Source organism: Pan troglodytes, chromosome 2 (genome assembly GCF_028858775.2).
Source record: "Pan troglodytes isolate AG18354 chromosome 2, NHGRI_mPanTro3-v2.0_pri, whole genome shotgun sequence".
NCBI lineage: Eukaryota > Metazoa > Chordata > Mammalia > Primates > Hominidae > Pan > Pan troglodytes.
In genome coordinates, this window is record NC_086015.1 from 31,594,152 (window position 1) to 31,614,533 (window position 20,382).

A 20,382-nucleotide genomic window follows, 5' to 3' on the forward strand; every position below is an offset into this window, starting at 1 on the left:
AGCCTCTGAGTTCACAAGTTGCCTTCACTATCCAAAGCATGGGTTCTTTTTTTTTCCCCCTACTCATTTGTTCTTTACTTTAATTATTTAATTAATTATTTATCTTCAACTTTGTTTTAAGTTCAGGCGTATATATGCAGGATGTGCAGGTTTGTTACCTGCAAACATGGTGGTTTTCTGCACAGATAATCCTATCACCTAGGTATTAAGCCCAGCATCCATTAGGTATTCTTCCTGATGTCCTCCCTCCCCCCACCACACTCCCTGACAGGCCCCAGTGTATGTTGTTCCCCACTATGTGAACATGTGTTCTCATCATTCAGCTCCCACTTAGAAGTGAGAACGTGTGGTGTTTGGTTTCCTGTTCCTGCATTAGTTTGCTGAGGATAATGGCTTCCAACTTCATCTATGTCCCTGAAAAGAACATGATCTCATTCCTTCTTATGACTGCATAGTATTCCATGGTGTATATATATCACATTTTCTTTATCCAGTCTATCATTATTGGGCATTTAGGTTGATTCCATGACTTTACTATTGTAAATAGTGCTGCAATGAACATATGCGTGCATGCATCTTTATAACAGAATAATTTATATTCCTTTAGGTAAATACCCAGTAAAGGGATTGCTGGGTCAAACAGTATTTCTGCCTGTAGGTCTTTGAGGAATCGCCACACTGTCTTCCACAGTGGTTGAACTAAGTTGCATTCCCACCAATGGTGTAAAAACGTTCCTCTTTCTCCACAACCTCACCAGCATCTGTTGTTTTTTGACCTTTAAATAATAGTCATTCTGACTGGTGTGAGATGGTATCTCATTGTAATCTTGATTTACTTTTCTCTAATGATCAGTAACGTTGAGCTTTTTTTCATATGTTTGTTGGCTGCATGAGTCTTCTTTTGAGAAGTGTCTATTCATATATTTTGGCCACTTTTTAATGGGGTTGTTTGTTTTTTTCTTGTAAATTTGTTTAAATTCCGTGTAGACTCTGGATATCAGACCTTTGTCAGATGTATAGATTGCAATCAAAAATTTTCTCCCATTCTGGAGGTTGTCTGTGTACTCTGATGATAATTTCTTTTGCTGTTCAGGAGCTCTTTAGTTTAATTAGATCCCATTTGTCAATTTTTGCTTTTGTTGCAATTGCTTTTGGTGTTTTCATCATTAAATCTTTGGCCATGCCTATGTCCTGAATGATATTGCCTAGATTTTCTTTTAGGGTTTTTATAGTTTTGGGTTTTATGTTTAAGTCTTTAACCTATCTTCAGTTAATTTTTGTATAAGGTATAAGGAAGGGGTCTAGTTTCAATTTTTTGCATATGGCAACCCAGTTATCCCGGCACCATTTATCAAATAGGGAGTCCTTTCCCTATTGCTTGTTTTTGTCAAGTTTGTTGAAGATCAGATGGTTGTAGGCATATGGTCTTATTTCTAAGTTCTCTATTCTGATCCATTGGTCTATGTGACTGTTCTTATACCAGTACCATGCTGTTTTGGTTACTGTAGACTTGTAGTATAGTTTGAAGCTGAGTAGCATGATGCCTGCAGTTTTGTTCTTTTTGCTTAGGATTGTCCCGGCTATTTGGGCTCTTTTTGGTTCCACGTGAACTTTAAAATCATTTTTTTTCTAATTCTATGAAGAATGTCAATGGTAGTTTAATGGGAATAGCATTGAATCTGTAAGTTACTTTGGGCAGTATGGCCATTTTCATGATATTGATTCTTACTATCCATGAGCATGGAATGTTTCTTCATTTGTTTGTGTCCTTTCTGCTTCTTTGAGCAGTGGTTTGTAGTTCTCCTTGAAGAGGTCCTTTGCTTCTGTAGAGCATGGGTTCTTGAACAGAACGGTGAAATGGTCTTTGTCATAATTGTTTGTGAGGAGTGTTGGCAGTATGTTACTAATAAAGTACCAATGCTTGCATTCTGTTTATTCTTATATTATTGTTATTATTTATTAATAATATATTACTGTTTATTGAGTATTTATGATGTTCCAGAGACTGTGGTCAATAGCATATATCTCAGAGCTCATTTGTTTCTCAAAACAACTTCATGAGTAGATGTAGATGTACTCTGCCACTGCTCTAGCTCCAAGGAAGATATACAGGCCCATCAAAAGTTCTCCACACCTCTCTAAACCCTCCTGGTGTCTATGACCTCACCTTCTATCATAAGAGAGGGAGCTTGTGAGTCCAAATGGAACGTGTCACATGAGCCCTGCATGTCTTGAGGCCAGACAGACATCACTTCTGCTAGATGATGATCCAAGCTGGATGCTGAGGATGGGCTGTTCCCCTCAGACACCATCAGGCAGAAGAGCTAGTCCAGCTCCTCAGCACAGACAATGCTTCTCACTAGAATGGAAACTAGCAGTTGGACAATGCTGGCTAGGCCCACACAGCTTCCTGGTGCCAACAGCAGATGATACTCATGCTGGCCAGTGGAGGCTGGTAGACTCTGGTTCTCTACATAGATCACCTAGATCTGGATCCTCCATCCTAGGACCCAGTGTCTTTGCCTCCACCCCAGAGAAGTGGTAAAACATGCCCATACAAAGTCTAATTTCATAGGAACTAATGAGATACAAGGTTTATCTCTTTTAGCACAATGCCTTGCACTCAGTAAAAGCTCAATGCATAGTAACTGTTATTATTTAATCATTGTTGCTGTTACTATTTAATTATTGTTGGTGGTAGTAATAGTAGTAGTAGTAATACTACTACTATTATATTAATATTGGTACTTCTTTCTTGTTAGTAACTCATTTTTTTGCAATTCAGGGATCTAATCTAGTCTGTGTATGAGTGCTGTGAAGAAGTTGGGATAAAGATTTGCTCTGACTAATCATGACTTCTTCTATGCCCTCACCCCACACTACCTCCAAACATATAACGTTTCAATTATATTTTACAGCTGTGGAAACTGAGGCTCAAAGAGGTTAAGAACTGTGTCCAAGTGGATTCCTCTATTAAGACTTCTCTCATTCTCTGCATTCTTACAGGCTTTCTTGGATGGGAGGGAAAGGGACAAGGGGGATATCTGGGGATGCCACATAATCCAAAGACTACTCAAGATAGGGTGTTGGGCATGTGGACTTCTTCAGTCCTGTATGTCATGCTGAAAAACACAATTTCTGGAAATAGTAATGTGTCACTATCAAGATTGGCTCACAGGCAGTGACGTGGAGTCACTACCGGCTGAGGAACAAAAAAAATTCAACCAAATAGCCAGTCATCTAGTCAGGAAAGACAATGACATAAGCTCCGTTTGCCTCCTCTCCAGGACCCACTTGTTTGTTTTGCTCTAAATAAACACAATTCAAAAGCCCCAAACAGTTAGAATTCTCTTAATGGTGAGAGGAAGTTGGAGTTAGGATTTGTGACAATTATCTGAAAAATGCCCCCTCAGGCTGGAAGTCTGGTCTGGACTTTGGGCTTCAGTGGTACTCCAGGGACCTTGGATCAAGTTCAGAACAATTTCCTGAGTAGGCCTGGCCCCTGAGGCCTATTCCTCATTCTGTCATTTTTACCAAGCTGTTTGCATTGCTTTCCTTTTTGGATTGGCCAAGGGCTACTTTCCTTGTCACTAAGAGCAGGGTGATAAAGTTCAGCCTTCATATTTTTAAAGTGTATCTTTCTCGTAAGGGCTGAAGGAGCTGTAGGGTGTGGCTTCCTCAAGAGTTACTAGAATGTAGAACTTAACGGCTTGGACTTGTAGGTCAGAAGACCAGGGTGTAAGTCCAGTGTCCCTCTGCCTCTCAGCTATGTGACATGGGACAAGTCATGCTACTTCTTTAAGTCTCAGTTTCCCCATCTTCCAAGTTGGAATAATAAGAGTATCCATCTTGTAGAGCAGGTGGGAAGGAGGATTCAATGAGCAAAGGTACTTAAGGTGCTTGGCACAGTGCCTGGAGTGTAGTAAAACAGGGTTGACATTGGCAGGCCCCAAATATCCAAATAGTCTGTTGTCAAAATATTTAACAACTGACATGGTGAGGGCATGGACTAATCAGAGTGGATGCCGTTATGGCCAGTATTCATTCTGATTTGTTGATACCTGTGCTGTTTCAGTTGTTAAATATTTTGAATATCACTCCTGGTATAATTATTCAATAAATGTTAGCTGATAATTATTATGATTATTTTATACAAAATGTGTTTATTGAGATGGTTTCCCATTCATCTTGATTCAGAGTGCTTTTAGTGCTGTTTCCTTCTGAAGGAACATCCTTCTGTAAGCCTTGCTTTTACTCCGTAGGCTGGCAGAGGACAATGGAGCAGCCCACACACAAAGCTAACATTTGTGCATGGCTAAAGACCTGTAGTGATTTTATAGCATCCTGGGCATTTCACATCCATGAAGTAGGAATTGAGGCTCTGCACCACGCATTTCTTCTTGTGTTTCCTCTTCTCCTTTTCTGGAGAGGGATGAAGAAGATCCTTTGCAAGGGGTATGTTCTTGTGGGTAGGTTGTCACCACTGGAAAGGCAACTCTGATTATTATTATTGCTGTTCTCACAAGGAAGGGAATCAGGAATTCAGGAGAGAGGGCATCCTGCACAATCTGTACCCATATATTGTATACTATATTCCTGAGTTCCCTATCCTCACTCTCTCCCTGCTGCTGGGAAGAAACAGCTTCACCATAGCACACAGCATCCATGGTCATCCACCAAACGAAGGTTATTCAGTGTTTCTCCTACAGTGAAGCAGGGGAGGAGAATCCCTCACTCCAACAGCTGAATGCTTCTAAGCATACAGAATATCATTCCCAAAAAATGATTATCTATCTTCACCAGAGGTACGCTTTTTCCTACCCCTTTTTTGCTTACCAGAAAAATAATGAGATGAAGAAAACAGAAGACAGAACAAGCAAGTGGAGAAGCAAAGGTGAATCTGATGGATACTCTCAGTTGTTAGAACAGAAGCAAAAGTAATGAAACAGTGTGTTTGTTCATTAAACCCTTAGCTGGTCTGGCATAGGAAATAAGATCATTTCCTTTATCATTAGCACCAAAAAATGTGGTTTCCAAAATACATGTCTTTTGATTCTTCCCCAAATGGTTACCCGGGTTGTCTGATTTATTGGAGTATTGAAACCATTGCTTTTGGTACTATTTCATCCTTGGACATGTGTTCTCTGAAGTACTCCAAAAGTATACACAAGCACAGGTGACACAAAATAGGTTAAAAATGCCTAAGATGCATATGAAATCTTATTTTTCCTCTGGATACTAAAAAGCATCATTTAATGTTTTCTCTGTGAGGTTGGGAGTGATAGAGACACCCATGTCCATTTCACAGAGAAGGGCAAGGAATCAAAGTAACTTTTCTGTAATAGGATTTTCAAGTTATTGATGTTAAAGTTTCTATTTGAATTGTATATTTCACTATTACAGTTGAATTTATTATCCTTTGCCACGAAATTAAGCTAAAAGTCACCACTGGCAGTCTATCAGCAGAAACCTTTTTGTCTTAACAAATAAAGAGGGTAGGCCAGGTGCGGTGGCTCACGCCTGTAATCCCAGCACTTTGGGAGGCTGAAGTGGGTGGATCACAAGGTCAGGAGTTCAAGACCAGCCTGATCAAAATGGTGAAACCCTGTCTCTACTAAAAAAAAAAAAAACTACAAAAATTAATCAGGTATGGTGGCAGGTGCCTATAATCACAGATACTCAGCAGGCTGAGGCAGGAGAATCACTTGAACCCAGGTGGCAGAGGTTGCAGTGAGCCAAGATGGTGCCACTGCACTCCAGTCTGGGTGACAGAGTGAGACTCTGTCTCGAACAAACAAAAAAACAAATATAGAGGGTAAACCAGGTCTCAAGGCAGATGTGAACCGTGGTGGACAGACTCTAGAGTGGCCCCATGTTCTTTCCCTGAACAATCCTCTCTCCTTCCGTGTAGGAGAAACCTACTACTTGCTTCTAATCAATAGGCTGTGACAAGGCTAATGGCATGTCTCTCCTGTGATTATGTTATGACATATATATGGCTCATCTTGCTAGCGTACATCAGAGACAGGCTCTCTATTGCTGGCTTTAGTAGCTGTCACGATGTGAGAGGGCCTATGGAGAGGGCTGTGAGGCAAGGAACCATGGGGGCCTTCAGGAGCTGACTGCAGCCCCTGGCTGACAGCCAGCAAGGAAATGGGATCTCAGTCCTACAAATGAATTCTGCTAACAACCCGAGGGAGCTTGGAAGTGGATCTTCTCCCATTTGAGCCTCTATTGAGGCTGCAACCCTGGCTGACACCTGGATTACAGTGTGGTGAAGACCCCGAAAAAGAGAACCCCGCTAAGCTGTGGCTCTGACTTACGGGAACTGTGGGATTATAAATATGTGTTGTTTTAAAGCACTAAATTTATGGTAATTTGTTACACAACAACAGAACATTTTCTATAAACTTTCATCAGTCAGCAAACATCAGATTATCTGCTCTGTGCCTAGCACTGTGACAAAATGTTTATGGTGGTTTTGAATTTCTCTGAATTTCTCATATGAACAGACAGAGCAGTTAGGCTATCAAAATCAATCACCTGTAGCAACATTTACAATAAAACTGCATAGCAAGGTATTCTCACAACTCCTAGACACTGTGGGCAAGGACAAACTATCCAAAGCTGCAAGACCCATGTGGGATAAGAAACTGGGATGAAACAGAGGGAAGGTGACTGGGTTTCTGACAGTCATGAGAAAAGGAAAGCACTAAGTCACCAGTGGACACTCACCAGAAAGCAAGGCAGGTCAATCTGAAAATAGCCACTACACTGGAATGGCGTTCTACAAGATCCAATTTGAGTGTGCATGCAAGGAGATGGCAAAGCAGTCGGATCTGACAGTGCTGGAGTCACTGGGGCCCCGAACGCTCTTGAAACACAAACAGGAGCTCCCCTCCAAGACAAAGCTCGGCAGTGAGGAGAAAATGCTGGACGTAATCCAAACTGAGCAGGGCCAGGACAGCGGGGCACGGGACAAAAAGGTTCGGATACAAGTAGGGAAGAAAGCAATCCAGACATGATCAGGTCCAGAAAATTTAAAGTCTCACATACACACACAGAGTTGTTTTCGTTTGTTTGTTTGTTTTGGGGGTGGGGGACAGAATCTTGCAGTTGCTCAGGCTGGAGTGCAGTAGCATGATCTTGGCTCACTGCAACCCTCGCCTCCCAGATTCAAGTGATTCTCCTCCCTCAGCCTCCTGAGTACCAGGGACTATAGGCTCATGCCACCACCTCTGGCTAATTTTTGTATTTTTAGTAGAGACGAGACTTCACCATGTTGGCCAGGCTGGTCTCAAACTCCTGGACTCAAGCCATCTTCCCACCTCGGCCTCCCAAAGTGCTGGGATTACAGGTGTGAGCCACTGTGCTAGGACTGTTTGTTTTTTAAACACTTTGTAAAAACAGTAGAAGAGCTCTAGAGCTCTGAAGCTAGAAAAGCTATACTGTCACTCCTCCATCCTAACACAAAGGAAAATTTATTTCACTTAGAAAGTTATAAACAGAAACAAACCATGGTGGAATCTTATACAAAATTATTAAAAGAAAAAGGAGGCCAGGTGGGGTGGCTCATGCCTGTAATCCCAGCACTTTGGGAGGCTAAGGCGGGTGGATCACCTGAGGAAGAGGAGTTCAAGACCAGCCTGACCAACATGGTGAAACCCCATCTCTACTGAAAATACAATATTAGCCAGGCATGGTGGTGCGTGCCTGTAATCCCAGCTACTTGGAAGGCTGAGGCAGGAGAATTGCTTGAACTCAGTGGCTCCCACCTGTAATCCCAGCTTCTCAGGAGGATTGCTTGAGCTCAGGAGGTCAAGGTTGAAGTGAGGTAAGATTATGCCACTGCACTCCAACCTGGGTGACAGAGAAAGACCTCATCACCCAACACCAAAAAAGAGAGAGATACACATAGAGAGAGACAAAACCCCGTTAAAAAGTAGAGTTAGGTCAAATAAAAATGATATAATCTGATTATTACAAATTAACTTTTTTCTATCCCCTGTAACTCCCAGCAAAATGCTGGCACATTAAACAAATAAATAAGCTCAATTTGTTAAAAAAAAATGGGCAAAAGCCTTAAACAGACATTTCACACACACAGACGCAAACATATATATAGCCAAATAGCATATGACAAATTGTTTATAAGGAAAATGTAAGTTAAAACCACAATGAGATTTCACTTCCTGCTGGCTACAAAGGCTAAAATAAAAAGTTCTTGTAATACCAAATTTTGGCAGGGATGTGGTGTAACTGGAGCACCCATACTTTTTATTAGAAGTGTTAAATAGCATAACTACTTTGGAAAACAATGTGACCGTTTCTTATAAAGTTAAGCATATACTACCCTTACCATATTATCTAGCTGTTCTATTTCTAGCTATTTATTCAAGAGAAACAAAAAGTTATGCTCAATAATAGACCTGTATGCACATAGTTACGGCTTTATTCATAATGGTCCCAAATTGGAAACAAATCAAATATATCCATTAACAGATAAATAGATAAGCAAATTACAGTATATTTACACAATGGAGCATTACTCATCAACAAAAATGAATGTATTATTGATACAGGCAACGTCATGGACACATCTTTAAAACATGCTAAACAAAAGAAGTCAGACACCAAACAGTACGTACTGCATGGTTGCATTTATATAAATTTCTGTAGCTAAAACCAACATATAGTGACCAGTAACTGCCTGATAGAAGGGATTTACAAACGGGCATAAAGATATTTTCTGAAGTGATGGAAATTTTCTATATGTTTATAGGGGTGCTGCTTGGATGGGTTTCTACTTTGTCAAGTCTTTACCTGTATACTTAAAATGTGTGAATTTTATTGTATATGAATTATACCTCAAGAAAGTTTACATAAAATAAATTTATATTTTTTGTTCTGTCCACTGAAAAGGACTAGCAACAGTAACCAATTATTGCCGAAGTGTAGGCCTAGCACCCAGATTGTGACTCCCTGAAGAAATGGCTAATTCCAACCGGAATCATTGTACATTTCCATATAAAAATAAGCCTACCACACTTTGTCATGCCATAAAGCAAGGCAGCTCTTAAAGACTACGCGGGTCATGTTAAAAAGACTTAGATGCCATAGTTAGTAGGCTCCCACTGGTCAAAGACGAAAGAAATTGAACATCAATAATGACTTAAAATTCTCAGATATGTTTAAATCTGTAAGTTCACTAAAAAACCCCATCGCATTAACATTGAATATCTTTGAAGAATGCTAGGAAACAACTTCATTAATTTTTAAACTGACAAATGAAGAATAAAATGTTTATCTTGCCTTCACTATGCAAAAAATAACCAAATAGTTGATATGGGAAATTTTTCTTTACAGAGAAATTCCAGCTAATAAATAAAGAATGAGTGATAGAGTTAGAATGTCACCATTTGAATTACTGGATCTAGGCAATGATCACTAGGGGTTGATAACATCACCAAAAAGGAGACAATCAGACATTACGCACTTTCCAGGAAAAAGACACAGCACCACCTATGGTGTTGTCTTGCCAAAAAAAATAATAATTGAGGCTAAATCTGATCAAGCCTCCTGATCTGACTACACATTTACAGGAAATATGAGACACAGAGAAATGTGTTAAATGGTACCACAGGGATGCAGCAAGCAAGATACAGACTGTAGGAAATGTTTCCTATCAAATGATTCAAGTGACTTCAACAAAAAAAACTGCAAAGAGAGAAGAAAAAAAGAGATGGAAGAAGGATAGATAGTTTAAAAGAAATGAGACCAAACAATCATGATGCATAGACATTATCCTGATGTGGAATGAAATAAAGAAAATATAAAAGCAATATGTAAAAATTCAAACACTGGTTATTTGATTATAGTAAGGAATTATCATTAATTTTTTAGGTTGGAAGTGGCGGGATTTTTTAAGATATTAGTAGAGTCTGGAATTTGCCCCAAAATAATAAAAGTATGGGGACTGAGTGGGGATATACGTGAAATAAGACTGGCCAACTACTGGTTATTGTTGAAGCTGGGTTATGGGTTTATTTGGCTCATTAAGCTAGGGTCTGTGTTTTTGTGTACGTTTTAAAATTTTATCATAAAAAGTGGAAAATAAAAGCAATCCATTTGAGAAAAGACCGATACATCTGAAATAATTACCAAATTGTGACAAATAGTTAAATGGTAGGACACACAGATAGGTTTAAATACAAAGCAAAATCTTTTTTTTTTTTTTTTTTTTTTTGAGACGGAGTCTCGCTCTGTCGCCTAGGCTGGAGTGCAGTGGCGCGATCTCAGCTCACTGCGAGCTCCGCCTCCTGGGTTCATGCCATTCTCCTGCCTCAGCCTCTCCAAGTAGCTGGGACTACAGGCACCCTCCACCAAGCCCGGGTAATTTTTTTTTTTTTTTGTATTTTTAGTAGAGATGGGGTTTCACCTTGGTCTCGATCTCCTGACCTTGTGATCTGCCCGCCTCAGCCTCCCAAAGTGCTGGGATTAGAAGCGTGAGCCACCGTGCCTGGCCAGCAAAATCTTATCCCCAAAATTATCTTTCGGAAAAGGAGTAACTGGACTTAAATTCTAGTCCTTATAAGTCTTTCACATTATGGGCTCTGTCTCAATGACTTCATTTTGAACAACAAATTATTGATGGAGAATAACATATTAACCTGAAACCACTTCAGTCAATACTAGCTTGACATGTTTATAGATATCAAGTGATAAAGTTGTTTCAAAAAGGAATGCAGAGGTTTAACAAAGATATGGTAATTATTCCGAAGGTTATAGCCTCTCAGTTAAAGATGCTGGCTGCATTATAAAGAAGATAGTTTAAAGCAAGATTTTTTAAAAAGGCAATTCAGTAATTATATTGAGGAAATCATGAATATAAGCAAATAGTCCTAATATGTGAATAGCTACTTGTAGTTTGGGATACATTTTCTAGCAATAGCTCAATACAGGATTTCGAAAAGGAAATCTTACTTATCTGGAAGTAAAGAACTTAGCTGGAAGTGAAGATGATACCATCTGAACACTGCATTTGATGACTCAAAATGTGGCCTTAGTGATGACTAAGAAATTAAGTTGCAACTAGGAGTTTTATTTAAACTGTCTCACGGAATGTGATATAAGAACAAAAAGCAGTATTTCTAAATCAAGACATGATTTTTTATCAATTGCTATTTTAAAAACGTTTGTGCATTTAAATTAATACATTCGAGTTAATTTAGATTGAAATAGACATTTGCCTATTTTGTCAACATGACTAAGAGTTTATAACGTTAAATTGGCCAAATGTCTTTTTCTTTTGGTGGAGGTGATTTCTCATAGAGAAATGGACGATTGCTTCTCACCTGTGTTTGCCTGTATTCTGGCAGGTATAATAAATTAAAAGCGCTGTAAGATGTTAGAAAATAGAGGGATCCATGTAGGCAGCCGTAGTTAGGGAAGGCCTTATGAAAGAAGATGGGATTAAAATGGGTAGAGTTTGTGTTAGTAAGGTAGAAAGCTTTCCAAATGTGAAAAAGAAATGAATAAAGACACATTAACAAAAGAAAGCTTGACTTGGGTCTCTCCCCCAAATAATAGTTGGAGAAGAACCAGCTAGATTAGCAAGAAGGCCCAACCAGAGGAAAATTAGACATAGTCTATACACGTGGGGTGAGGCCAGGTTGTGGAAGACTTTGAGAGAATGACCCTCTCTGATTATAGCCAGGGTTGCATTATGACTTTCACATGCCCTAAGCATTTTTACCTTCATGGGTCAGTTTCTTCCTTCCAAAAAAATTTAAAATTATACTTTATGACTATACCAGTATAAAATGAATATAATCCAGCTGGGCGCAGTGGCTCAGGCATGCAATCCCAGCACTTTGGGAGGCCGAGGCAGGCCGATCACAAGGTCAGGAGATGGAGACCATCCTGTCTAACATGGTGAAACCCCGTCTCTACTAAAAATACAAAAAATTAGCCGGGCGTGGTGGTGGGCGCCTGTAGTCCCAGCTACTTGGGAGGCTGAGGAAGGAGAATGGCATGAACACAGGAGGTGAAGCTTGCAGTGAGCTGAGATGGCGCCACTGCACTCCAGCCTGGGGGACAGAGCGAGACTCCGTCTCAAAAAAAAAAAAAAAAAAAAAAAAAAAAAATATATATATATATATATATATATATAAAATCCAGGTGGCTTCTATTATAATATTCATATTATTATATTTATTTTTTCTTCCAATTTTAAAAGAAATTAAAATTAAAATGTTTTTATTGGTTTCTAAAGCTATCATGAGTTTTAGGCACTGCGCCTGATGTGCCTAGTGATAACTCAGCTATAATCAGGGTTTGATAATTTGTGTCTTATATATGTTACTTTATGGTTATGGAGTCACTATGACCATTTTATATATGTGGACAAAACCATTTTTTTTTTTGTATATGGAGAGATAGATCTCATCTGGATCACAAAATGCTTTTCTGTGGGCAAAGGTGGGCCAGGAAGAATGAGATCATTTGCTGGTCTGCCATTTGGCCTTGACCATAAATACCCTCCAACTGCAAAGCAGAACTTACTGGGAGAACGTAGGGTGTCTAGAGGACTTATATCTGGGTCTCATTGTTGTGGGTACAGCTTCCAGGGTGCTAGAAATAAAATGATGCCAATCATAATGGAAGCTGGATTTAAAAAGGAAAAGTCAGACCACGTCCTAAGAAAATGATAGCCCCCAGCGGTGCTGACGTTGGCGGTCTGGCCAGGTGACTTCATCGCCCCAACGGCAGCCGGCCCAGGGGGCGGGGAGAGGCGGGGGCGACCCCCGCTCAGGCAAAGGTTTGGGGAGCCGGGGCACGGCCGTGCAGCTCTCGCCGGAGCCGAGCCCAGCCGAGTGTCCGCCGCTGCCCGTGCGCCTCCGCGCCTCCGCGCCTCCGCGCCTCCGCGCCTCCGCGCCTCCGCGCCTCCGCGCCATGGCCGGCCTCAACTACCTGGAGGCGGTGAAACGCCAGATCCAGGCCCTGCAGCAGCAGGCGGACGAGGCAGAAGACCGCGCGCAGGGCCTGCAGCGGGAGCTGGACAGCGAGCGCGAGCGGCACAAGAAAGCTGAAGGTGATGTGGCCGCCCTCAACCGACGCATCCAGCTCGTTGAGAAGAAGTTGGACAGGGCTCAGGAACGACTGGCCACGGCCCTGCAGAAGCTGGAGGAGGCAGAAAAAGCTGCAGATGAGAGTGAGAGAGGAATGAAGGTGATAGAAAACCGGGCCATGAGGGATGAGGAGAAGATGGAAATTCAGGAGATGCAGCTCAAAGAGGCCAAGCACATTGCGCAAGAGGCTGACCGCAAATACGAGGAGGTAGCTCGTAAGCTGGTCATCCTGGAGGGTGAGCTGCAGAGGGCAGAGGAGCGTGTGGAGGTGTCTGAACTAAAATGTGGTGACCTTGAAGAAGAACTCAAGAATGTTACTAACAATCTGAAATCTCTGGAGGCTGCATCTGAAAAGTATTCTGAAAAGGAGGACAAATGTGAAGAAGAAATTAAACTTCTGTGTGACAAACTGAAAGAGGCTGAGACCCGTGCTGAATTTGCGGAGAGAACGGTTGCAAAACTGGAAAAGACAATTGATGACCTGGAAGAGAAACTTGCCCAGGCCAAAGAAGAGAACGTGGGCTTACATCAGACACTGGATCAGACACTAAACAAACTTAACTGTATATAAGCAAAACAGAAGAGTCTTGTTCCAACAGAAACTCCGGAGCTCCGTGGGTCTTTCTCTTCTCTTGTAAGAAGTTCCTTTTGTTATTGCCATCTTCGCTTTGCTGGAAATGTCAAGCAAATTATGAATACATGACCAAATATTTTGTATTGGAGAAGCTTTGAGCACGAGTTAAATCTCATGCCTTCCCTTTTTTTGTCAAATGGCACCAACTTTTTCAGCTCTCTTATTTTTTCCTTAAGTTGCATTTATTCCTAAGGTAGGCAGGGTATTTCCTAGTAAGCATAGTTTCATAAGACAGAGGCCATTTGGTTCCTGGGAGAATAGGCAGCCCCACACTTTGAAGAACACAGACCCCAGTATCTAGTCGTGGATATAATTAAAACGCTGAAGACCATAACCTTTTGGGTCAACTGTTGGTCAAACTATAGGAGAGACCAGGGACCATCACATGGGTAGAGATTTTCCATCCAGAGCCAATATAAGGGCTGGTGGGGGCCGGGGGTGGCTATTGTGGGAAATCATAACCCACAGATAGATTAACCTAAGAATCCTGGCCCTTCTCCACTCTCCACCATGCAGGACAAACATCCTCTCAAGCAGTCAACGTAGAATGCTTGGGAAATAGTCATAATTACCCACATATAGTAATTAATAGATGGTAATTAATAGATCCTTGATGTGATGTTCTTTTGCATATTTCCTTCATTCTAAAGTTGTTCTCTGGCCGGGCACAGTGGCTTTCTCCTGTAATCCCAACACTTTGGGAGGCCAGGACAGATCACTTGAGGTCAGGAGTTCCAGACCAGCCCAGCCAACAGGACAGATCACTTGAGGTCAGGAGTTCGAGACCAGCCCAGCCAACATGGCGAAACCATGCCTCTACTAAAAATACAAAAATTATGGTGACGCCTGCCTGTAGTCCCAGCTACTCGGGAGGCTGAGGCAGGAGGATCGCATGAACCCAGGAAGTGGAGATTGCAGGGAGCCGAGATCGCACCACTGCACTCCAGCCTGGTCGACAGAGTGAGGCTCAATCTCAAGGAAAATTAAAATAAAGTTGTTCTCTGAAGAGCAAATGTCTCATTCCAGTAATGACCCACTCAGCAGGAATATGGTGGAGTTCAGTCCAATTCAGATCAGCCATATCCAGAAGACTACAAGTCATTACTAAGTTGAGCAAAAGAGTTTTTATCTATTAGCAGAAAGGGCCTCTCTGGCAGCAGAGATTAAAAATTGGCCCGACTTCATTTCCATACTTCAGGGAATAGCAAATTGAAGATTTACTTATCTAGGACTTGAATTCCTTCTTTGGGACCAAGTTAATAAAAGACCAAGAAACTCCTGATTAAACTGGATAATGAAGGATTCCGTAGACAGGGCTGCACGTGTCAGCTTTGTTTGACTTCTCTTTTCTCAGTTAACATCTCAGAGCTGGAACATTCCACATTCCCCAGCAGTGTGTGGGGGCCGACTAAAGTTTACAATTCCGACTAAAAATCACCCTGCTTCTGGCTTATCTGAATCCCTTACCCACCCCACCTCACCACCCCACTCCTATTTATTCAGCACCACACTACCCAGGAAATACACTAGCAAATTGTGCAATGGAATAAAATCCACACTTTACTTTAGATTCTTGCAACTGTATCATATGTAATAGTATCACTTTTTCTACATTTTGGTCAAATAAATTTTTACATAAACTACAAAAAAAAAAAAAAAGAAGATGATACTAGGCTTTGGGGCTGGAGTGTATTGCCTTCAGATCAGATACTTGGCTCTGATTCCCATAATGTCTTTAAGAATTTCTATCACTACTCTCTCTTTTTCTCCTCCTTTCTGGGCTAAGTATAACCAAGAAAAGGGGCTTTTGACCATTTCCAGATGAGGGTTTTAAAGTGGCAGCAGAGAGAGAATCCCTTGGGACTGGTATCATATTGGCAGCACAGATCATGACTAAAAAAAGACTGCACAGAGAATGGGGAATTTGGGAGAAGGTTTGCCAGGTTTGCTTTTTTGGTAGACCTTTTCCAGCAGAGTCAACTAGTCAATGCTTCCCTACTAAACCCTTGGAGTGCCTTGAGCCTGTGTGCCTCTAAGTGGACGTGGATCCCTTCTAAAACAATCAGAAGAGTACTTAGAAAACATTTATCTGTGGCCAGGCATGGTGGCTCACACCTGTGATCCCAGCACTTTGGGAGGCCAAGGCGGGTGGATCACTAGGTCAGGAGATCGAGACCATCCTGGCCAACATGGTGAAACCCTGTCTCTACTAAAATACAAAAAATTACTAAAAATACAAACATTAACTAAAAATTATTAAAAATACAAAAATACTAAAAATACAAAAATTAACTAAAAATTATTAAAAATACAAAAATACTAAAAATACAAAAGTTAACTAAAAATTATTAAAAATACAAAAATACTAAAAATACAAAAGTTAACTAAAAATTATTAAAAATACAAAAATACTAAAAATACAAAAGTTAACTAAAAATTATTAAAAATACAAAAATACTAAAAATACAAAAGTTAACTAAAAATTATTAAAAATACAAAAATACTAAAAATACAAAAATTAACTAAAAATTATTAAAAATACAAAAATACGAAAAATACAAAAATTAACTAAAAATTATTAAAAATACAAAAATACTAAAAATACAAAAATTAACTAAAAATTATTAAAAATACAAAAATACTAAAAATACAAAGATTAACTGGGTGGCGCACACCTGTAGTCCCATCTATTTGGGGGGCCGAGGAAGGAGAATCGCTTGAACCCGGGAGGCGGAGGTTGCAGTGAGCCGAGATCGCAGCACTGCACTCCAGCCTAGTGACAGAGACCTCGTCTCAAAAAAAAAAAAAGAAGAAAGAAAACATTTATCTTGTAACCAGTGGGATAGAAGAAGGGCTGGAACTCACCTGAAGGGCCAAAAGGGAGGTTAGAATTGAGAGCAGGGTGGGGAGGAGATTGTTCTTGAAAAACTAGGCTGGGGCCTTGCTACTCAAACTGTCATCCCTGGACCAACAGGATTGGCACCAGAATATATATTTTAGCAAAATCCCCAGGAGATTTGTCAATATAATTAAAATATGAGAAGCACTGGGCTAGGGTGTTAGCTGAGAGGCTGAGGAGGGAAGAGTAGATTGGCAAGGAAGATCACGGTAACAATTAGCAGGCCTTGGTATTCTGACATTTTTGGAGATGGAGATGACACAAAGATGAGTCCAAGAATACAAATTTGGGAGACTTAAAGAATACAAGTAACGTCCAATACTCATTTATCTACAGATAATTGATAGACTAATTAAAAATCATGCCTATTCATTAAGGCCTAGATCCATGGTCAAATGACATGTTTAGTTTTGTTTGCTAAGTTTGCTGTACCCATTAGCATTATATTTATGCATTTAAAAACAACAAAATTGTTTTTTTCTGCCTGAGAAGTTAAACGCAGGCTGTACTTATATTCATTTCTCTCTTCATTATTTAATCAATGTTTCCTTTCTATGCATTTGTTTTGTGACCTTGAACATTACTAATTATTATTATTTTTGAGATAGAGTCTTGTTGCTGAGGCTGGAGTGCAGTGGCTTGCTGCAACCTCCGCCTCCCCGGTTCAAGTGATTTTCCTGCCCCAGCCCCCCGAGTGGCTGGAATTACAGGTGTGTGCCACAATGCCCAGAAAATTTTTGTATTTTTAGTAGAGACGGGGTTTCACCATGTTGGCCAGGCTGGTCTTGAACTCCTGACATCAAGTGATCTGCCCGCCTTGGCCTCCCAAAATGCTGGGATTACAGGCATGAGCCACTGCATCCGGCCAAACATTGCTAATGATTAGTGCCATAGCACACAAGGTGCCAGCTTTCTCAGTGTTGTGTAACCTATTCAGTTAAAATTAGACAGCGTGAGGGTTACACATGGGCTCTAAGTTTTTTACGTAATTCAGGGAACTAGTGAAAATGGTCTGGCACCTTGAGGTTATAAAAGGGATAGAACAACCTCCATGGGTGTCCTATTTATCATGCAGGAGTACTAACTCAAGTGATGCTGTGTTCTTTTGTCAATTGAAAGAATTAAGAAAGAAGAAGAAAGGCATTCCATCTATAAGTGGAAACACTACTCTCACGGCATTCATGTACCAGCTATTGTCTAAGGTCTGACAGTTTCATTGACTTATCCAGATGTTTTGTCTACATGATACCAGCCTCAGAGATATTTGCCAACATTAGTATAATTGAATACCTCATTCGGTTTTTCATCTTCTCATTTTCTTTCACCATGTTGACACCGTACTACTTCTTGTCCTCTCTCTCCCAGCTACAGGGGGATAAAGCACCAATGAACACACAATCCAGCCTCTTAACCTCTCTCCAGCACCTAGCTACTTCAAGTTAGAACTTCAAATTTGAACCAAGGAAAACAATGTTCTGTGAATCTTTTTCTCCCTGGAAAAATAGGAGAGAATGAAGTTCTTTTCTGTCTATAGTTCGCGACAGCTAGGGGATGATGAAAGTTGCATGCATTGTTTTTCATAATGTGTGATTTATTCCTTAAGAAAAAGTCACTCAGATGATTCTTGGTGCTCAAGATGTTGAAATGTTCTGACTCTTCTCTAATACAACAATAGTAAAGTGAATTCAACAGCCTACTGCTCACTTTAAAACACCGGGGTACCTCTGTGCTTCCCAGATATTATCGTTTCCCATGGCAGGTTCTAAACTGGTAGTCTGAAGCCTAGCTCTGGTCTGCAGACATGTTTTGTTTGAACTCCACAGTATTTTTACAAACTTTGAGCCAAAATGTAAAAATAGGGAGATTTCGCACCAAAAAAATCAGAGTTACTTCACTTTAATGAGAATATGTGACAAGACTAGACTCTCGTGTGGCATGGATCCTTCTTCGTATGACAGTGAGCAGCTGGAACTGGCTAGTGACTACCCTAGGATGCCACAGTTTCCACCGTTCCCTACCATTGCCCTGACTTTGGGGCTGAGTTTTCATTTACTGATCTTGGGGCCAGTTTTCATTTACTGATCTTTGTACTTGCTATGTTATTTACCTCAAAGTAAAGAAATATTTATCTGGGCCCATGTCTTTATCACGGGAAAGATATCAGGCCAGGCACGATGACTCATGCCTGTAATCCCAGTGTGGAGACCCAGGCAGGCAGATCACTTGAGGTCAGGAGTTCGAGACCAGCCTAGGCAACATGGCGAACCCCTGTCTCTACTAAAAATATAAAAATTAGCCAGGAGTGGTGGTGCATGCTTGCAATCTCAGCTATTCAGGAGGCTGAGGCAGGGAAATCACTTGAACTCAGGAGGCGGAGGTTGCAGTGAGCCGCAATCGTGCCACTGCACTCCAGCCTGAGCAACAGAGTGAGACTTTGTCTCAAAAAAAAAAAAAAAAAAAAAACAAGCAAAAAGAGTAAGACAGCAAAAGATAAACTGAAAATTATATTTCAAGTAAAACAGGAGTGCACAAATTTCTTCACAGACTTGAGGAATATTCCTGCACATTCAACATGTAAACTTTATATGTTTGTCAAAAGATTGTATGTGTTGAAAGAGAACTCAAGAACCTGGTTACTGCCTAGACCCTGAAGTCAATTGAGTAAGTGACCCTTCTTCACTTCCTAGAATTGGAACAGAGTGCCTAAATTGTGAAATAGAATGAAGATAAGTTTGCAAAACCACATGACATAGTGCATGAGATATCTGAACAGAAATGCACCTGGAACTGGAGAACCCAGAGTTGCTGTTTAGTGGGTTCATAGAGGAAGTGCCCTACAGTCTTCCTGTCTCTGCCTTTCTGAGTGAGAACCTGCTCTAGCACAGACCTCAACCAGGAAATAAACTCATATCATAGGCAGCAGCATAAAACATCTCTCTAATTCTCCCGCAGACCCATAATACAGTATCCTGAGAGAGGGTGCCCACTTCTACCTAGCTTAGAGAGCAGAGCCACAGCATTTTGCAAACAGACAGAAGACAAATCTACTTGGAATGATGAGTACAACAGCAGCCCACATCTGTACAGCACATCTGCAGGTTTTCACCTGTAAAGGAAACAAGAGACAAAGATCATGAAATTTGGGCTAGGCACAGTGGCTCACACCTGATATCCTAGCACTTTGGGAGGCCAAGTGGGTAGATCGCTTAAGGCCAAAGTTTCGAGACCAGCCTGGGCAACATAGGTAGAGCCTGTCTCCACAAATAATAAAAAAATTTAGCCAAGTTTGGTGGTGCATGCCTGTGGTCCCAGCTACTCCAGAGGCTGAGGCAGGAGGATCGCTTGAGCCCGGGGGTTCAAGGCTGCAGTAAGCCATGATTGTACCCATTGCACTCAGCCATGATTGTACCCACTGCACTCCAGCCTGGACCACAAAGTGAGACCCTGTCTCAAAAAATAAAATAAAATAAAAATAAAATCAGACCTTTAAGTAAGTGCATAAGTAGACCTGAAAGTTGGGACATCACGGAGTAGGCAGACAGAGGACACTTAGTAGAAACTTGAAGAAGAAATATTTAGATTATGGCAGAACAGAGATGACTCTTTTGGCTAAGAACCTTTGTCTGTTCTCCAACCCTCAACAATAGTTCTTTAGCAGAAGGAATCAGAAATTGCTATAGATTGTTTATGATAGAGTGCCTGGTGAGCAGAGACTACAG

At 40.9% G+C, this 20,382-nt stretch overlaps 1 pseudogene; it reads left to right on the top strand.

Moving 5' to 3' along the window:
- The first annotated feature begins 12,939 nt into the window (after positions 1 to 12,939).
- LOC460237 (tropomyosin 4 pseudogene) lies at positions 12,940 to 15,404 on the top strand (annotated as a pseudogene).
- The last annotated feature ends 4,978 nt before the right edge of the window (positions 15,405 to 20,382 follow it).